The sequence below is a fragment of the Acinonyx jubatus genome, chromosome B1 (genome assembly GCF_027475565.1).
Source record: "Acinonyx jubatus isolate Ajub_Pintada_27869175 chromosome B1, VMU_Ajub_asm_v1.0, whole genome shotgun sequence".
NCBI lineage: Eukaryota > Metazoa > Chordata > Mammalia > Carnivora > Felidae > Acinonyx > Acinonyx jubatus.
In genome coordinates, this window is record NC_069382.1 from 97185530 (window position 1) to 97207445 (window position 21916).

General features: G+C 34.4%; 1 long non-coding RNA gene across 2 annotated transcripts; it reads right to left on the bottom strand.

Moving 5' to 3' along the window:
* Positions 1–579: 579 nt before the first annotated feature.
* On the bottom strand, positions 580–18482 carry LOC128314236 (uncharacterized). 2 transcript variants are annotated; one of them, XR_008295729.1, is made up of 4 exons: positions 18411–18482; positions 8601–8749; positions 5229–5813; positions 580–692 (listed from the first exon to the last, which is right to left on the bottom strand). It is a non-coding gene; the product is annotated as an uncharacterized LOC128314236 (long non-coding RNA). The 2 variants fall into 2 exon arrangements; XR_008295728.1 differs by lacking the exon at positions 580–692 and having other exon boundaries at positions 4931–5813.
* Positions 18483–21916: the final 3434 nt, after the last annotated feature.

Consider the following 21916-nt stretch of genomic DNA (forward strand, 5'->3'; position numbering starts at 1 on the left):
CAGGGCAGAAAAGACTGACAACTACTTTCAGTCCTATCTCCTTCCTCATCTAAACCGGTGTTTACTGACCAATATACAGTCCAAAGCAAATTCCCTGTTATTCTTAAGAAGGAAATATGAAACTGTCTTATTTGAAGTGCAAGCAGTGATAATAAAAATTAGAATTAGGAAACTAACAGACAAAATTCCCTTACCTTTTACTTAGCTTGAGTTACAGTTTATTCAACTTTTATAAAAGAAGTGGAAGAGTAAAAAGATAGTAATGCAAGTATGGAAATCACCCTCTAGGAAAACGGTCAACTCTTTATTTAAACACATTCCTCTGTGCATGTAAGTTTAAGATAAGAAAACACAATTGCTTCTAAAAATAAAAATAAAGATTAGGATTCCTTATTTGTATGCTCTTTCAGTTTCAGAATCTATTCTCTTCAAAAAGGCAAGAGATTTTCTTCAGGATTCCATTGTTTTAGAATAATGCTCTTGACAAAATAATGAAACAGATATGTGAAACATGTCAAATGCTCACTACTGATGGTACCTCTAGGGATTATCTCTTTCTTTGTTTCATAAACACACTAGACATAAATGACAGAAAGAGACACCTACCTCCTTATGTTATCAATGAGGGAAGGAAAGGATACTGCAAAGTAATTTTGTGAACATGTTGTATCTGAAGAGTTGGATATTCTTGGCTACTTTCAGTTTGTAATATTTTGAATAAAATAAAATAATAAAAATGAAGGTCAGTGTTAAATAGCCAATAAGAGTAATAAATAATAGTATGAAACACCTAAATTCGTATATATATATATATATACAAAATTTGTATAGTAAATTTATAATACAAGTGTGAACTATACTAAACATCTAAATTTATGTATATTATATACTATATATAAACTTTTATGTATGTATGTGTCATACAACTATTTTTATATATACAGTTTTTGATATATAATTTTTGATATAATGTAGATATATCTATATAAAATTATGAAATATATACATATATGATATAATCTATCATATTGAAAATTCTGGCAGACATATGATGTATACATATGTTGCACAGATAGATATGTATCTACATATCTATACATGTATGTTATATATGACATGCATACATAACATATATCAAAAATTCAGGTGGATTGTGTGTGGGTATCAAGTTGTGTGATCCTCTAATATTTTATTTGTGTCACCTATTTATTATCTAAGATCACTAAATTTTGTTTTTAAAGGTTTTGCAGGAATTATCTTCTATTCCCTAAATAGGAGACATTGATGTCCCCTGTATTAAAACAGTCTGCTGATTCAAATTGGATTACATTAAAATCAATTTTTGTTCCACATTTTTGTGTTTTTTTTTAATGATTAGCATATAAGGATGAAATCTTGAATAATGAGACAATGAAAGATAGTAATTTCAGGCCATGAAAATGAACATATTGAGAAACATATTCCAGTTTTAGTCAGATATAATGGGAATCCCTTTTATATCCCTGTTTTTTTTAAATAAAATATGCCAATGACCACTAACTAAAAAGACTGAATAATAGTGTTTATAAAATCTATTAAAAACTTGGAAATAAGACAAAAAAGAGCACCTATCTTAATAAGGCCCTATTTCACAGGCACACTAGAGGATTATTCAATTTTCTAAATACACCTGTGTTCCAATTGCTCAGGACCCACACACTGAGAGATTACATGTCAACTTGCTCATTTCTGTCCAGGTGAAAGGATAATTCCAAAGGTTATAGTTTTATTGTTCTGTAGACCACTGATCTGTTTTATTTTTAACTTAACATATTTAAAAATAATGCTTATAAATGCATGGTTCCCCAAGTGTTCTTAAAACCTTGCTTAACATTTAACTTACTTCCTCATTAATGAATTCTAAAACTTTGTCACGGACATTCCATATTTGTATGAGAATTATGGTTTTAACTTTAATTTGTGAAATTATAATTAGATATTTTTGCAGAACTCACCAAGATACTGAAGTCCTCCAGTCTATGCAGATTTACCTGATGAAGCCATTAAAGTGCACTGGTTGAGATGCTTCATGGACAATTTAATCTTGGGCACATTTTCTTAGCTTTCAGAGTGATTCCCAAGTAGGACTGAACTTTACCTTTGTTAACATTCTATTTCTTTAATTTTTGTCGTTGCCATTACTGATACATTAATTTCCTGTGTCACTTTTGTTTTCGTTTTTGTTTCTGGTGAAATCTATTCCTTCTCTCTATTGTCTAAGTCATGGTCATTGCAGTGCCTCTTTCTACGAGTCTGTCTTGACTCAAAACATGGAGTTAGTCTCCACTGCACGGAGAGAGAAATCTCTGTACAAATCTGATCCATTAAAGGTCAATAAGTTATTCATCATTAGTGGATGCAGGGGTTGGGAAACTGGTTTTACGACAATTTGGTGATTTCTATTGGGATAATAGATGTCCATTTTCTGTTTGAGGAGGAAAAAAAGAAAATATAATTTCTAGTTTTGGTTACTTTGCCCATTTTATTTGTGAACTGCAGTCAGTTAAGAAAATATTTTGTGCCTTCTGGCAATAAGAACAGCTCTCTGCAATCTGATGGAGTTAGTTTGGTACTTAGTGTTCACTTGTGATACATGTGTGAGGTTGGACAAATGAAACTATATGCACTCTATGTCTATAACGCAGAAAGCCTTTACCTTTTGTTGTGTGTGTGGATGTGAAATATCTTCCCACTTCCATAGATATGAAACATTATTATTCCAACCAAAGCTATGTTCTGACTAGTATAAAAAGATTTTTATGTACTTACATAAACCTAATATTCCCTACCAAATACCTAAATACCAAATACCTAATACCTAAATACCAAATACCTAAATAAAGAAAATAAATGTCTTTACATGTGACAGACTTTTAAAACATTGTTTCTTACAGAAACTGCTAGCTCAGAGGTTTTATGTAAAAAGTTTTATGTAAGATTTCAAATAAATATGAGAGAAGCTGAAACTTTGGACAAATTAGACTGATCTCACATTTTTTTTCCTTCAAGAAAAGAGCTATATTTTTCTCTGTATAGAGTATTATCTAGAATTAAAAAAAATAAGGTTCATATTTTCACTAAAAACCTAGTTAACCTGCTGAGTCTTTAAACTTAGTATATTGGTTTACCAATTAGTTAAGGTAAGATAATATCTACATAATATTTACAATGTTGAAATTGTTAAATTTTTTGAACTAAATTTATGTGCAATTATAAACACACTTTATATGAAGAGTGGTTCAGCAGCATATGAACTTAAATGTAATTTCCAATCCATTTAAGTTACTTTGAGAGCTCAAACTAATAATACATGAGGGTAATTTATAGATATTATTTTGATAACCAAATACTTTCTAAGTGAGGTAGAATATTGACACCTTGGTCAGTAAGTAATTAATTATGTCTCTGTGTGTGTGCGTGTATGTATATTGCCTTCTTTATGATGTTACAGAGTGCATATTCTAATGGATCATATTTATGGATTTTGCTACTTCAAAAAGATGTAGAAGAAAAGTGGGAAGATGTAAGACAACGTATCATGTACATCTATGGTATTTTTGGTCTGCTAATTGTTTGCATAACAAACAATTATCAAACACCTACTTCCCAGTTTTTTTTCTGTGAAGTAGTAATTATTTTGAATACAATTTATAGTTAATATGGGTGATTAAGACTACACTAGAAGAGGGGCACCTGGTGGCTCAGCTGGTTAAGTGTCCAAGTTTGGCTCAGGTCATGGTCTCATGGCTCATGAGTTCAAGTCCTGCATCAGGCTCTGTGCTGACAACTCAGAGCCTGGAGCCTGCTTCAGATTCTGTGTTGCCCTCTCTCTCTGCCCCTCCCCTGCTCCTGCTCTGTGTCTCTCTCAAAAATAAATAAACATTAAAAAAACACTACACTAGATGTAATAGTAGCAAAAATGTTTACATGTGTATGCAAGACAATATAATATGTTTTATTCATCAAAGATATTGAGTCTAGTAAATTAATAGATATTGAATATAGTAAATTAGTAAATTAACCACATGAAAAAGAAGATAGTGAAAAATCAAAATGTTAATAGATATACAAAGTTGTAAGTAGCAGAAAGGAACTTTTACTCGTCTGGATTTATTATATTTATAAATAATGAGTCTGAAAAGAAGCAAAGAAACTTCTTACATGTTAATAAAATTTGTTCAGTTTTAATAGGTTTATCAGTTTATCAATAAGAGAGTTTTAAAAAGGAGTTTGTTAATATTTTAGTGCCAAATATTATATTGTATGTAATATATATACACAATATATATATATATACTATATATATATACAATATATTATATTGTATGTAATACATATATATATGTATATATATATATATATATATATATATATATATCACAAGCTTTGTTATGTTTAAGATCAGGTTCTATTTCTCAATAGCTAGCATGTCTTTCTCCAGACTTCAGATTAATTGGCTCCCTTAAAACCTTATTTCTCTAATACATAAAAGAAAAGTTGTTAACATCTGCAGGCTTTTTTCAGCTTTTTTCTTTATTTAAGGATAGAAGCAATGTTCCTTCAAGCTCTATATCACTGCCCTGAAACTGGAATTCTCAAGTCTGAACATTTTAAATACTGAATTTATATATATTCTACAAATATATTTTATGAAAAAATGGGATTGTATTGCCTATAAATGATTACAAATGCCTTGGGTCATTCTTGAGTTTTTATCTACAGACAAGAACAAAATTAACCCGACTGAAAAAAAAAAAAAATCAAGTAAGCATTTGGAGGGAAAAAAATAAAGGTGGTTTATTGTTGCACCCCTCAAGTTTACTCTGGTTTAATGTAATATGAACATTTATTAATTCACACCAGAAATCAATAAATTGCATTTGTTCACTCATTAAGGGAGAAAAAAAGAATCTGATGAGGTTTAATTCACTAATGTATTTACTCAGGAAGAGCTCATTAAGCTGAAATCAGTGAATTAACAGTAGTTAAATAAAAAATAATCAAAGTAAGAAATATTAAAAGAATTAAATTGGAGGAAAAAAAAAATGCCCAATCAGAAAATGGAGCCCTTGGCACAGCTATCTTGACGGCCTTCATGGCTGGAGTGAAACAGTTACAGTGAAAGCGCAGGTGTGGCGGAAGGCGACATTGGCAGTAACACTGGACTTCAAGGCTACTGTTTAGCTCACCTCTGATTCCACACCCCTCCCCTGGGGCAGCACTGCCTTTCCATGTACTGCACGAGGTTACTGCGATGTCGTATGAGAACATTCCCTTCTGCACACATGGGGGAGATTTGTGCCTCTTCTCTTTTTTTTTTTTTTTTTTTTTTTTATTTGTCCTTCTTGTTTCCATGTGCTTGATTTCAGTCCAGTTCCATGTGTTAGGAGATTCTTTCCTGGAAAAACAGAAAGCCTTTCTCTTCTTTTACAACATTGTTGGGAGCAAACTGCCACGTGGCCTTGGTACACACGAATTACACAAACCTTTTCCCATAATTTCTGTATTACTTGTATGGCCGCTCAGATCCAACTTAAATTAAGAGTTACCACTATTATCCATCCATTTTCTGATTCCTCCTAAGTGTAGAAGGCATGGAAAAGAGGTCCTAAAGGGACGTTTACCAAGTACAGCCCTGATGGAACTGCTAAACCATTCTCCAGATGGTTGGATTGGTGTTTTTTGACATGTGATCTGAGGAGTGTTTATGATTCTCCCAGCTTCACTGAGATGCTGATTCATCTCTCAAAGATTCCATTGTGTTCTTAGGCATCCTGGATACTTGAAATAAAAAATAAAATGAAATAAAATGAAGTAAAATGAAATGAAATAAAAAAATAAAATAAAACAGATAAAATAAAATAAAACAAAACAAAACTTTGGACAATCTTTATGGCTTAACTTAGATTTGGAGCACTTAGGTGACTCCCCAGATATGCTGCTTTAATGTGGTAGAGAAATCTTGGGCTTCAGATTCAGAAACACCTATTTAACACCCTCCCCAGCTCTATTACCTATAAGTGTAGTTATCTCCTCTATGAAGAGATCATATGTCCTCTATGAACCTCATTTTCCACATAGCTAAAATAGGAGCGATAACTATATCAAAAGAATCATTAGAAACCTGATACGAGAATACCTATTAAATGCCTGTTACAAAGCATAGTATACTGAATGCATGCAATTTGGTATGTATTATCATTAACCATATCGGAAGAATATTATTATTTTTACTCAGGAATCATTCTCATGCCTCCAATGTACAGGTTAGGTTTTTGTTCTACCACAAAACATCTATGCCTATCAGGTGACTCAAGCAAGTTGAGTCCTTTAAAGCCAGTTGCATGCTCTACACACATACACACTTTGCCAGAAAGGTAATTTTGATGCTCAGGGGAATTTTCTTCATTTCTCTTAATATTTCCATAATATTTTAATCTGTCACTCTTCTTACCCTTTTGGTCATCCCCTCACATATCAAAAAAAAAAAAAGTCAAGACAAAGTAATAAATGTCAGTAGTTGTGTGTCATTACTAAGATGCCACCAGGGCAAAACTATCGCGTGCATGAGTAGAATATAAAAATTTGCTCTGAGTGAGAGAGCTAATTAACTGAATTATGTAAGTTTTCTCCTATAATGGTTTCCTATCTCTGGTTGCCTTAGCCATTTCACTGGGTTCTTAGCTGAATTCTCAAATATATATTTGACACTTTTCCTCATTCAGTTTTCAGGCTCTCCCTCTAGATCTCTGAAATTCCTCCCTGACTCTGCCCCATGATTTGCCTTTGGTTTGAAGTTTAACATGACACCAGCTTACTGATCATTAAACTGACATGCTCCTTGCTGACACTGATAGATTTCTAGGTATGTAAGTATTCTGCACAATTTTACTTCCACAAGTACTTTATTTCTTTCAAATGTTTATTTATTTTTGAGAGAGAGAGAGAGAGAGACCGTGCACAAATCCTCCATGAAAAGGAGGAGCAGAAAGAGAGGAGACACAGAATCCCAAGCAGGCTCCAGGCTCCGAGCTGGACACAGAGCTGAGACTGTATCCAAGACTCACCAACTGTGAGATCATGGCCTGAGCCAAAGTCGCACACTCAACTGACTGAGCCACCCAGGCACCTTCCTCTACAAGTATGTTAGAGGAATTCTCTGCATCTCTCTTTAAAAAAGAGAAAAAATTGACGTTTATTTATTTTTGAGACAGAGAGAGATAGAGCATGAATGGGGGGAGGGTCAGAGAGGGAGACACGTAATCCAAAGCAGGCTCCAGGCTCTGAGCCGTCAGCCCAGAGCCCGACACGGGGCTCGAACTCACGGACCACGAGATCATGACCTGAGCCAAAGTCGGACACTTAACCGACTGAGCCACCCAGGCGCCCCTCTGCAACTCTCTTTAGAACACCTTTTTTCTGTCCTTGTGTAGAAGAACTCCGTGTTTAACTGAGGCTAACTAACCCAGAGGCTGTCAGCCTCCCCTGTGTTGGTCATCTCAGGCTCCCAGGAAAGGTGTACCATGTAATACAATGCTAGGAACTAACTCAGGTTTTGACAACATCCTTTTCTCTCCTGCAGGTACCATGGATTTTGAACTCTTCAGTATGTGTTTACTCATCTTCTTCTCCCAGGGGAAGCTTTTGCTGCTTCCTCACTAGATCTTCAAATGTAATCTCTGCTTTCCTGGAGTCCATGGTTTTTGTTATTTAGATACAGTTCCTGGAATGAGGGATACAGGTGTTAAGGGAAAGATACAAATTTTCTGCATACTTTACCTCTGGAAAGAAAGATGGAAGAGGGAGTGGATCTGGCAGGAACACTTGTTCCTGGTTTTCCATCATGTTTTTTTATTAAAAAAACAAAAACCAAAAAAACAAAACAAAACAACAAAAAAAACAGCCATTAATCACTTTGGAAAGGAGAAACAGGTTAGCATCTTTGCAGTGAAAAATAAAGTATTTCAGATTTGTGCAGGCGTTTATGCAGATAAGTTAGAATTAAAAATCATCCCCCCCTCTGTCATTTTGCTTGACCAAAATATACCAGGAATAGTCCTTAGCAGCTTGCACTGACGATTTGTACTTTGGACCCTGGCCTTGGAAGTCTGCACAAGTAATTCTCCAAGCTGGTGACCTTAACTGACCCTGACTAATACTGACATCGGAAGCCACATAGTGAAAAATCTCTGGTACTTACTTTGTGCTTTTTTGCCTTTCAGCTTTTTAGTCACAGCTATAAATCCTATAAGGTATATTCCTGGGAGCAGCATGAATAACCTCTGGCCTATTTCTCATTGTTCTCCGAACCATGATCCTAGGCCTATGGAAATTTATTTTTACCTAGTTTTGAGTAGGTCTTTGAATCTATTGAATACATTTGAAAAAGCACGCAGCGTTACTAAGGAAACTGGCATTTGCTAAATGCCACCATGTGGGCACCAATGTGCTACCTGATTTACATGTTGCTCTGTCCTCTGGTTTCAAGTCGACCAGGAGCTTCCATCAGCATCCAGGAACCCACTGTGGAAAGGAACTTGAAAATCCACATCCTTACTCACCTCCAACACTGGGCATGAATCATTTCCTTCTTTTGCAATAAGATCCAGGGAAGGACTTTAAAATAAGATGCATCAGCCATCTTCATGGCATGAACAAACATCAACAAATCAAGTTCTAACAGGAGTTCATAGAAAATGTCAGCTGGTATCTGAGAAGGCATTATGAGACAGAAGGAAGAGAAGTAAAATTGTAATGACTCAGAGGAAAATCCTCCATGAGAAGAATTTAGTTCACAAAAGAAAATGTAGAACACATTTGTTTCTGATTCTGAGTAATATCAAAGAAAACTTTAACTGCATTAAATAAGGTCAGGGTGGATATGAAAAGTATGGAATTCAGTGAGAAATCATTGCCAAATAAAATGTTCACTAGGAAGGGTAAAAAGCAGATTTACACCAAAGACATCAAATTAAAGTACATAAAATAGACCTACAAATAATTTCCAGAATCTAAAAAAAAAAGAAAAAAATATGAGAGAATGAATATACACAGAAAATTAACCATAAAAATTAAAGTTATGATTGAAAAAGAACAAGAAAACTTAAATATAAGTAATAATCTAAGATAAAAGTCAAGAAGCCCTTATGATCAGATTAGCACTTGGCCCACTCTGAGGGCCTGAAGATTGTACACCATGTAACTCTGGGGTAGGCCATTCACATGGAGTTTAACGTAGATGACCATGATGTGGACTTGTGAAAGGTGTGGGAACATTCAAGAAAACAATTCAGTGATCAAAAATGAGTAGGAGAGATAATAACGAATATTTTAAATATATTTTAAGTATAATTGCCACTAGAACACTAAAACCAAGTTGGAGTCAGAGCTTTCCTTTGGTAAAATCAATTCCTAAAGAAAATAATATAATATTTATAAAAGTTTCACTAAAAAAGAGTTGAGTCATGATCATTTCAAATATTATCAAGCATCTCAAAATATAAACGTTCAGGTATGAAAGCCTCTGGGAAAATGCTCAGTGAAACACTTTAGACCATTGTGAGAGAAATCAGAAAAGAAATAATGCTATGAGATAATTGGCATCACAGTGAGGATGAAAAGATATAGAAATATAGAAATAACTTTTTATGTCACTAATAATTATAAGAATTAAAAGTCAATGTTGATAAACCTTCATTTTCTTATACCATAGGAAAAAAATAATTTAAAGTATAAGGCAGGCAAGGAAAAGATGTCTGAAACTGGAGAGACCATGGATGTGAGCTTGAAAGTGAAGGTTTTATTTAATAATGTATTAGTTAAGGGACATCTGAGTGGCTCAGTTGGTTGAGCATCTGACTTCAGCCCTGGTCATGATCTCGTCGTCCGTGAGTTCGAGCCTGGCGTCGGGCTCTGTGCTGACAGCTCAGAACCTGGAGCCTGCTTCAGATGATGTGTCTCCCTCTCTCTCTGCCCTTCCCCCGCTTGTGTGTTGTCTCTTTCTGTCTCTCAAAAATGAATACATGTAAAAAACAAATTTTTAATAATGTATTGGTTGACAACTTGTTCTGATAGATAATGTTAAGGTTCGCCTTTATTCACACCTTGTAATAGGGGGTCCTCAATCAAACTCAGAGACACCACTCTTGTTCGGATAGGACCCACTGAGGACAAGAGCGACCTACACACTTTTGAGAAACACAACTACTTAGTTGAGCTTAGTTATTCCTATTGTTATCCACAAGGTTTGATTTTCAATGAACCCCTTTGGCTTAGATTTATTTCCACCTAGGGCGCTGGGTGTCTGCAAATTGAAGGAAGTATATCCTGTTGTAAAAATAACATGAGAAAGGCAGAAATTAAAAAAAAAATAGATTTGTGACCTTACATAAAGACAAATTGGAAAGTTGCAAGGGTTGATAATGAAAAAAAGGAAAGCAGAAATAGTGTCTTGTCAGAGGGTTAAAAATTGTTGCTTTGTTTTATATTGCAATGATTGAATGATTGTAAATTTAGGAATGCTTGTGATAGCTTTATGATTAAATTAAAAGCACATTAGCTAACCTCCACATTACAACACACATGTAGCCATTTGAGGCAGACTGCTTGTTCATTATTTTCTAGTCCCTTCTCCCTTTGTCCTCAGCAACTGCACCTCAAAATCACAGCTAGTGCATGACTGCCAAGGTAAAGGCTACATCCCCTTTGCATCTGTGTGAGAATATAAGTAAGGTTTGGACAATGAGTTATAGATAAAGAGGCGAGTGAAACTTAGGGGAAGTATGTTAAATAAAGGGATCATGCTTTTCTCCTTCCTGTTTCTCTTTTTTGGCTCACTGGAATGAATATGGTATATAGGTGACATATGGTTATCTCTAGGGAAAAATAGTTATAAAAGAAAAGAAACCATATGGATATATGTGTGCGTGCAGGTACACACATGAACACTTGCACACACACACACACAAACATTCATTGCCCTTTCACCTAAAAAGAAGCAATCCATATCGCAGAAGATAAAGACAAATAAAGCATTAAGCACAAAAAATATATAATACAATGACAATAGTGAAGCCAAATATTGCTATTAATTCATAAACTAATTATCAAATAAAAGGCTTAGAAATTACATAAAGAATTAAACGAGTATAAGGTGTTTAATAATTTTTTTAATTAAAAAAAATTATTTTAGAGAGAGAAAGAGAGCAAGTGGGGGAGAGAGATAGAGGGGGAGAGAGAGAAAATTCCAAGTAGGCTCTGCACTGTTAGTGCAGAGCCCTAGGCAGGGCTCAATCCCACCACCCTCAGATCATGACTTGAGCCAAAATCAAGAGTCTGGCATTCAACTGACTAAGTCACTTAGGTGCCCTTATCTATTTAAGAAGATACTATAAACTATTTTATTTTCCACGCACCATCAATGGCCAAATTCATACATTTAACTTTACCTGTTTACCCTATTCCCGAGTACTTCTTGGCTTTTTTGGTTTTGTTCTTACCATAAACTCTTTTGCAGATTTTCCTATTGATGCCTCAGATCATCCTTCATCTTTTTAGATTCTTGTTTATATTATTTTTAAATGATTTTTATATCACTGAGCTTCTGTGATGATTGTTTCTCCAAAAACATGTATGTATGTGTGTGTGTGTGTGTGTGTGTGTATATATATATATATATATATATATATATATATATAAAGGAATTAAATCTCAAGTTAGGAATATAGCATAATCTAAATATGCACATACTAGTATTTTCTATATTTCTCAGTATTTTATATTAAGAACCTCTGAAGTATAGTAAGCAATGGCAAATCTGTCACAAAAACAAGTCTAGGCAGGTGTAAAGGGAGGTTGGAAAAAGTTGAGAACATGAATTCAGGAAAGGAAATGAGCTCAGTTGCAATAGCGATCATTAGGGTAGGATCATAAAAAATAAAATAAAATAAAGAATGAAAAAAGGACCAAAGCTCTGAGAAAGAAACAGAAAATCAAGTCTGTCATATTTTTCCATGGTAGCAGAATATAGTCCCCACTCTCCATTGGGGAAATGGAGAGAACATAAGAATAAATAATAAAATATTGAATGCAAGAAATTCAAAGGAAAAAACAACAACCCTCTCAGCATAATGAAAAATTTAAACCTTCCAAGTACACATTCACAATATATAGCCACACCACACCCACACACTCAGATTGCCATATCATAAAATATCATGCACCAAACAAAGCTTTTTAAATATCCACCAAAGAGAATAGAGGATAGACTTTTGAGACAGCTTTTATTTAACATCATATTTTTTACTTTTACCTATATTTAACTTCAATATAGTAACTGTGGTAGTCTACATTTTGATCCATACTTGCTTTCTATAGCTGTTTATATAATAAATAACTTTACTCCAAATGATAAGTTTTGTCACTTATTTTTCTAAGAGATATAAGATTAAAGATCTTATTAATAAAATAATTCAATTATTATATTTAAAATTATTTGATTATCTCCTGAAATTGAGAGATATCTTTAATCAAAGTTCAAAAATTTCTCAATAATAAGTTGTACTCCTCTTTTATAAATGAAAATAGAGTTTGAATTAGTCAGATTCATTATATCAATATCATAATATTAAAATGCATTTCCTAATAAAGAGATATTTCTTCATAAGGTAAAAGCCTCAAGTAATATCATAAGTAATGTGTTGCATTTCATTAGCAATTAAATTGTTTGTAAAATAGAATAGAAAGGAAATCTAAATAATTTTCTCAAAATTATCACATTAAATTATACTGGTGTGAGAAAACGAACCCAGGCATATTGAAACATTCTCTATCCATTACAATTTTATTATAGCTAAAAGGATAGAAAAGCTACATATATTGTAGTATTTTTGCGTTCCAAAATATCTGCCTGGAAGCCCCTTTTCTCCAATGTGAGGATGATTATTTTTCTGTGCTCTTTCCCATAAGACTTCCATTGTTCTCCAGAGTTCTCACAGGAAAGCACTAGGCTAGTTATCTAAATATAGAACACTATTCTGATATTTTATCAGATAAACATGATATGTCCACCTGATTCTTTTAATCTCTGCTTTTGGAGTACAGAACATAAATTGAAAACAAAAAAACAACCCGGCTCGGCCACACAGCCAATTCAGTCAGCAGCAGAAGAGCCAGGCAAGGATTCTGCACTGAAGATGTGCGATGTGGCCTCCATCATTTTCTCTGTGATGACTCGGTTGATGTGGTATTAATCATCTCCTCATTTGTGCATCAGTGCATCCAACTTCACACCAACCCCTTTTGTACAGTGATTTTAAGGACTTACGTTCCCTTCCAGGTAATTTCTGGACATGATTGAGCTTTCTTTGTATTTCAGAGAAAGAATGGGGAGGATGTTGATACAGGAAAGTAAAGAAGTGCATTTGCCTCGTAACTTTCTCTCAGCATTCCTCCTCAGTCCACAGGGGTCAGAAACGTAGACCCTAAACAACCCTAATTACAAAGGATGCACTTTTCTGCCAGGTTAACACAAGGTTTTATTTTCCATGCCAATCCTCCTTGTTTGATATTGCTTTTTTTGAAGCTATTTCTGATATTATTAGAAGATAGTATATTTAATAATTTGAGTTTCCATAATGGGCTAGGGATCATCATCTTGGGTTTAGCAATTAGTATGTCTGATATAAAAAAATATTTTACAGGGCATTATATGATGGCATAATTTTTAATAATGATGTTACTAATTAAATGCTAAGTGAATTTATGTTGTTAAGAAAATAACGATAAAAGCCAAAAAAATAATAATGGTAAAAGCCATGCTTACAAAGTGTCATAATGTCTCCTTCTGGTCTTCATTTTTAGCCATTTAAATAATAAATTCAGGTCAATGTATCCCTATGTCTCATAAACCTTCCATGTGCAATAACTGGGTTTTACATTGAACATTATCACTTTAAAAATAATGAAATATTTTAGTACTTAATTATAGTTCCAAAATATAGAGGTAATTCTAACTTGTACTCTGGTGGTTAGTACTATGAACTATGAGATTTCCATTCTCTAAACACATTCTAATTTTCTTAATTTTTTCCATGATTCCATGCTATAGATAAAGTTTGGAAAGGTGGTTTTAACACAATAATTTAGGAACATGTGGCCCCTCACTCTGTTAAAATGTATTTCCTGGCTGGATTTAACTATTTTAAATATTTTGAAATAAAGAAATAAATATTTAAGAGTATAAAGTAACCTAAATAAAGAGTATAAGTTTTTAGTAGAGAACACCCTGCTTTGACACTGACGAAATAAAGCATATGGTTCACTTTCAAGTGTAATCCATAGCTTTTAAATTTTCAATTGAATGTAATGAAAAAAATAAGCCTCGGATATTTGGTTATTTCCTATATATTAAAAACAAAATAAAACAAAACTAGGCTTTGGGCAAGATTTCAAGGGTGATATGATCACAGAGATCACACACGCACACAAAAGCAGCTAGAAGAGGAGTAATTGAGAATGGTATAGTCATTAGTGATAATACAGGAATATATCTTGTGGATGTTTTTTCAATGTGGAAATCAGAGATGATAAATCTACAGATTGAGAGCTGAACTCTATTTTTGTCACGTTGCTCGCTCTGTTCTGCTTTCTCTTTTGCACTGTTATTGAAGCACCCTTCTTTATACATGCAGTCAGAGTGCTGTTCCTTTACTTGATATACCCCTGAATTCTTGAGAGCAGCAACTTACCATCTCTTATTGATTTCTTTCGTTACCAGTTCCTTGAGCAGAGCCTGATGGACGCACTAGACTCAATGAATGTTTGTCAAATAAATGGCTCAGTGCAATAAATGTTTGTTAAATAAATGGCTCAGTGCAAAGGTAGCTTAGTAGAGTTTATGTCTTATAGCATGGCTTGTATTTCAGTACTCACTCATACATTGCTGACCATAGAATTTTTTTTTTAAGTTTATTTATTTTTGAGAGACAGAGAGGCCAAGCATGAGTGGAAGAGGGGCAGAGAGAGAGGGAGACACGGAATCCGAAGCAGGCCCCAGGCTCTGAGCTGTCAGCACAGAGCCTTACAGGGGTTTCGAACTCACAGACTATAAGATCATGACCTGAACCAAAATCAGACACTCGACCAACTGACACACCCAGGCAACTCTGGCCATAGAATTTTTTTAAAAATTTACCTCAAAATGACATGGAAAGACCAGTATACTTTGGCAGAAGCAGCCGGATTCTACACGTTTGGAACTGTATTTTTGGAAAATGCCATAATTGTAGCCCTATACGTTTATGAACTATAATTAGCACAAGCAACATATAACTTATGGAAGTTGGCCATCTTAATAGGACTATAATTTCTCAAGATAGAAAAATAAATGCAATGTAAATAAGATAATTTTGCAACCATCAGTAACACTGGTTTTCACCCTCCAAATAATTATTGCTATTACAACATTAATTCATTTCATATGTCAAGAATTCTGTATAATTGTTTTGATAAGCATTTAGTAAGATTAATATTTCAACACAATTTTTGGACGACGTTAAAGAAACATTTCTGTTCTCATTATGACTACGGCTGCTTTTATTCAGATAGGTTTATCAGGGTAAACAAAAAAGAAAATCAAACAAAATATTGCAAAAGTAACCACTAAAAACTGATTCGATGTTGCCAAATTTATATTTATGATTTCAAGTTTGTCCTTCTCTTATATGTAGCAAGAACTTATAGACATGTGTATAACAATTTGAGTTGAGAATCCTTAGAAATTTTTATAATTTTCCTGCTGATATATTTTACGGCTCTCTCACTCATACCCATTTTATCAGCAATTTATTTTCAAAAACATTTCCATCATTTGTTATTTTTATAATATTCAATTTAATTTTTATGAAAGAAATTCTCTTCTGACAACCATGTATCATTGTTTTGTGTAATACTGAAGCACATTGTGTAACTGCAGTATTAAGTAACTGGTGCTCACAACTTTGAACAATTAAACCATATTCAGAAATTCCAGTAAGCGAATACTTCCGGTGTTTCAGAGCCTACTAACCGTTAATGTTCAGTATTTTATAGGTGTATTGGAGACTTGGTTCTGCAATTTTGTGATTTATAAGAAATACTTATTTGGGGGCACCAGGTGGCTCAGTCAGTTAAGCGACTCCTGATTTTGGCTCGGTTCATGGTCTTATGGTTCGTGAGTTCAAGCCCTGCATCAGGGTCAGCACAGAGCCTGCTTGGGGTTCTCTCTCTCTGCCTCTTCCCTCCCTCCTCGCTCAAAATGAATAAATAAACATTAAAAACAGAAAGAAAGAAAAAGAAATATTTATTTGGTGATTTAGAGGAGCAGCCAAGGTGTCTTTTGTTATAAGGAGAATGTTTTTGGAACCTGAAAACTGAAGCTGATCTGTCAGAAGCACGGGCAACAATCTGCACTTGTGATTGGCAACCGAAGGGGCAGGGCCAGAGGCAGTCTTGTAGGACTGAATCTTTAACCTGTGGACTCTGATGCTATCTGTGGATAGACAGTGACAGAATTGAGGTGATACCTTGCTGGTGTCTGAACATTGCTTGTTGGTGGTGAGGGAAACTCCTGCCTCTGTGCACTTTGGAAATTGATCTCACAACACAAGAGTTACTCTTGGCAACAGCTAGGCAGAACTCAGTGGGAGACTTCCCAGAATGTTTTCCAAATTCTTCAAAACTTATATGTATTACTTTGAGAATAAGAAACTAGCAGAAGAACTTACCTATTAATGATACATAATATTTTTTTCAAAAACCACTAGAAAGAAACATACTCACAAGGGTCACAGATGTGACTGACGAATATCAAACAACCTGTGTAAAAACTATTTAAGAGGTGTGTGAAACCTCATAACAGATTTCTATGTTAAAAAATATTATAGAAATAATATTCACAGAAGCCTATAAACCAGATTTATTGTATCTTATAATCACTGAAAATTACTATTTTAAGTAACTCTGTGATCTTTACAAAAGCGAAAATTACTCTGCATCACCAGATACACTAAAATATAAGTTAAAAAGGAAGTTAACAAGGAATGTACATAAGAAATGTGTCAATAACAAAATTAAGAACTTATTATACTGAATCAATGTTTTGTGTTCCAAAGATTTTTGAGCATCTGGAAGGCTCAGGAAAATGGCAAATGTACTTTAAAATTCTGCCACATTTATTTCAAGGTTGCCCAAGCTGACCCAACATTCATTACTGGGAAATGTTCTCAGAGTCCTTTTTGAGGAATCATAAAAATTCTAACAAACGGCTTAGTGCTGAAATGCAAGACAGGAGTCTCAGAGGGAAAGAGTCTAAGGTCAGTAAAAAGAATCTAACAAGGTTGTCCTACTCTGAAAAAATGAGGGCAGAATCAAATAAAACCACTTTACAGTTCTGCTCATACAGCTAATCAAAAGATTCATTTGATTTTTGTTTAACTTATTTGGATAGGATTTAAGCTATTTTTATAAAATAATTTAAAACATTTGTGTTGTTCTCTGTTAAAACTAATCTGGATGCACCTAATATTAGTTTTACTTACATTATCAAGCTTGTTGCTAGATTTTATCTTTTATGAGAAATACTCATGATGAGGAATAGATAGCAAAGAAAGGTCCTCTCACTTTCCTCATAGTTGCAATTTTAGTAGGATTTAAATCTGATATTTACTACGCACTTTATAATATTTTGTTTCAAAACATATAGAGTTTTGAAAGATTTACCATTGATTTTTAATGAATTAACAAAGAAAAGGAATATTTTAGCATCATGAAATTAACATGACTTTCAAACCAAAAAACATTAAGAAGTGGCATTGATTTCTGTGATAATCTTAAGTGCCCAGTACTTAAAAAACCACATCACATATAACACTCCTACCAAACTGCCATATATGACAAAAGTATGTAAATTATATGTTACATATTTTCATAAGTATACATGTGCATATGCATCCAATAAAATATCTTATTTTTGTCTAGAGATAGAAAATGTGTTTTTATTACGTTTAAACAAATGACACAAATGGCTTATTGACAGAATCATAGACTGGACATCATTTCCAAAATTGTGACAAGGAGAGATTTGTAGCAGCCTGAGAACTATCAAAGTTTGCCAAGGAAAGGGTGATTTGTCATAACTGAATACGAATGTAACTTATATTCATTTACTGAAATCCAGTTTCTGGGGTGACTTCTGAGTTAAGCCAACTGGTAGCTAATAAAATGTCTGATCTGCTTTCACTGTTTTCATTCAAATTTTCATAAAAGCACAAAATAATAAATGTTTGAAACAGCTCCAGAACCTAAATAATTAATTGGATCAGTTTGCTACACACCATTGGAGGTTCTTGGTTTCAACGGTCAATCGGATAGCATAATTTTCTCCACGTTCACAGAATATCCATTCTAGATGGGAGCGATAGAAGAGAAACGAACAAATAAATGACAATAAAATCCTTCCATAAAATACAGAATGGTGCCCCCAATTTAATTATGTAAAATGAGCATTGTATTATATCAAAATCAATGGTTTAAACTGCCTCAAACTGTACAAAATTAAAGAGACTGATAGGCCTTCTCTTTCCGTTGTGGCCATTTAAAGCACACTTTTGCTCATCAAATCCGGCGTTTTCCCAGTTACATAGATCCACTAATACACTTGTAGGCGGCCCATCTATTTCATTCCTAGCGGCACCAAGATCACTTAGTCTCCGTCGGAGATCCACGCAGATAAAATACTCCGACTGCCAATTTGCCTCTCCTACCCATTATAGTAAATTTACCCGTTTTGTCTGTTACTGTTATCAGCTACTTTAAGAGGCCTTTGTCATGACCCAGGATTCCAGAAAGCCCATTTCAGTGGTGTTCTCTCCCCACCGTGCCCTGCCTTTAGAAGACAGCCGCTGCAGAGCCTTTTAAGGCTGCTGGGGCTCCTCACAGCCGTGTTCCCAGGGCTTCAGTGTAGCAGTTATCCTCCGGGCCCTCCCCACAAGTGCTTTTTACTGGCCCAAATTATCAACAAACAGTTGGCAAGAGAGTCTGGTAAATGTATTTGCAGAACACAGTTTCCTAAGATAAAACCAATGCTGAGGAAGTTCAGAGAATTAATCACAGAGCAAATAGGTAAAAGAACACCATAATCATGCATAAATCTTCTTTGTTTTAGCAGATAAAGGTAGCCAAAACTAGTCAGAAGGGGGTGAGGATTAGCCACTTCCTCCACCATCTCAAAACCAGGTAATAACAAAATCAGATCGCAGAGCCAAATTTGTCATGAATTCCAATATTGCTCTACTTCATCTTCTTATCAAGAGATAGAAAATCATTCAGACATTTCTTCCGCAGGCTCGATTATGTTTCAAGGGTTTTTTGTTTGTTTGTTTTTTGATGTACTCTAAACCCATGTTGATGGAAGGTCACTTACACATGACAAGACCCCATTTTACAGACAAATTCTATGATACTGGTAGTTGAGACCATGCAGCCTTCTGGACACAGGATCATTTAGAATTCAAATTACAGCACTATCCCTAATGATACTTATAAGGCATTTTCTAGAACGTTATCCATATGCATGCAAAAGTGAAATGTATTCTGTTTTAACTGAACCTGTTTTAATTGGTGCGCATATTGGCTATCTCTAATATGACCTCTGAGAGCTCATTTTTTAACAGCTATTAAGCTAATTACAAAACTACAAATACCACTAATTAGATCTCCCATTTCCAAGATTCATTATACCAGGTTAAAAAAGTCTGTCATGTTAAGGACAGAAATAATTCTTGCAGTCGTGACCCTGAAGTAGGGCGTTTCAGAATAATTCTAGCTAACCACCTCTTCGGTGTGAATTCCTCATTAGGTCAGATTATTGTTCCTAGAATGTAGCTTAACTAATGAGTATACACATTTCAATTACTGTCTGTGCTGAAATAGTTTAAATTAGAGGCATTGCAATGATTTTTTTTTTCTGCTTTGGTGGTGGGGGTTGGGGTTTCTTAACTTTCCAAATTGAATTCAATCCCTCACCTTTCCCTCCCCCTTTCAATAATGGAGGGGGTGATGTGGTGTAATTAAAGAACCCACACAGTGACTAGAATCTTAGCTTCACCAATTGTCCTAACTTCTTTTAGACAGAACTTCATTATCTTTTGCATAGTTGTCTGCCACTGAATCTTATTTCGTTTCTAACTTTGTGGCCTTCCCAACTTTCAGTCCATTAATTATTTATGTTTGTCAATTTTTTTTAATTTCAATTCAGAGAATTAATTATAGAGCAAACAGGTAAAAAGGCAATCTCCTTTTAGAAATCTCTCAACAACTTCTTGCTGCTTCCTCATAACAACTAAATCCTAAATATTATATTCAATGCTAATAATGATCTAACCTCGATCTCTCTCTTGATTTTTATTGCTTACCATTCTCTACCTCTTTTTTCCTATATTCCATCTTCCAAATTATTTATGTTTCCCCAACACGCTAAATTGTTTTAAATGACAAAATATTTACATGCCTGTTCTTCCTGCTTGAATTCGCTTTTTCTTCTTCATTGGGTTGATCTCAATTCATCTTTTAAATTTAAATGTTACTTTCCAAAATATTTTCTTCTGATAGCCTGGGTCACAATAGGTCGGATGCCCCATACACGAACCTCTAGAAATCACACAGTTCCTTAAAATATAAAGCTTCACCACTACATTATAATTATCTTTATCTTTTCTTTTCCAATTGTCTGTGAGCTCTCCAAGGCCATGGATCTTATCTATGACCTTTGAATCCTCAAACCTTAGAACACTATTTTGCAAAATAGAAACATAATGATTGCAACTTAATTTGTTTCAAATAAGTTTGTAGGTCTGTGATTTGGGGCCTGTACTTCCATTTTCTTTACCACGGTTTCTTTATCTAGAAAGCTATGGGTAGCTTTCACCACATGTCTAATTTATCATTTTCTTTATCAAGACCAATGCACCAAAAATCTATTTATTCATTTACTTTACAATGCAATGCTTGGAGGGGCCTGGGTAGTTCGGTTGGTTAAGTGTCCGACTTTGAATCAGGTCATGATCTCACAGTTCGTGCCTTTGAGTCCTGCTTTGGGCTTTGTGCTGACAGCTCAGAGCCTGGAGCCTGCTTCAGATTCTGTGTCTCCCTGTCTCTCTGTCCCACCCCTGCTTATGCTCTCTCTCTCTCTCTCCAATAAACATTAAAAATATTTAAAAAATGAAATGCTTTGGAATATTAATGCCCAAAAGATTATTTTGTTTGAGATAAGGAAAAAAAGACATGAATCTTTGTTGCTTTAAAAAAGCATGGAAGTTTCTGAAAGTATGGAAGCAAGATTAAAATCTCATAGAAAATAGAATTGGAAGAAAATAATTTGAAATATATATTTAAAATAACAAATAAAAGTTGTAAATGGTGTTTCTTGGAAACAACCAAGAAGCGTTGTCTTTAAGGCCCGAAGTGGGGCTCCAGAATTCTACTGCTCAGAGACATTAGTACTGAGCTTTAATGCGTTAAGAGATTTTCCACACAAGCTCTCAATTACGCAGGCTGTGCCTCTCTTAATGTTTTGAAAGCCACCCCACCTACACTGAATCGTCGTTTCTTCATACTGGCATTCTCTTTATTGATTTTTTTGCCTGTCTTATCATAGGGCTTTTACATCATGTTTTCACATCTGCCTGCCTTACACACACACACACACACACACACGCACACACACACACACACACACACACACACACACACGATGGTACAAGGATGCTTCTCTGGGGATTTAATCATCAATTTATATACTGAGAAATCTCCTTTCTCCATAGTACCTTATAGGTTTCCCAAA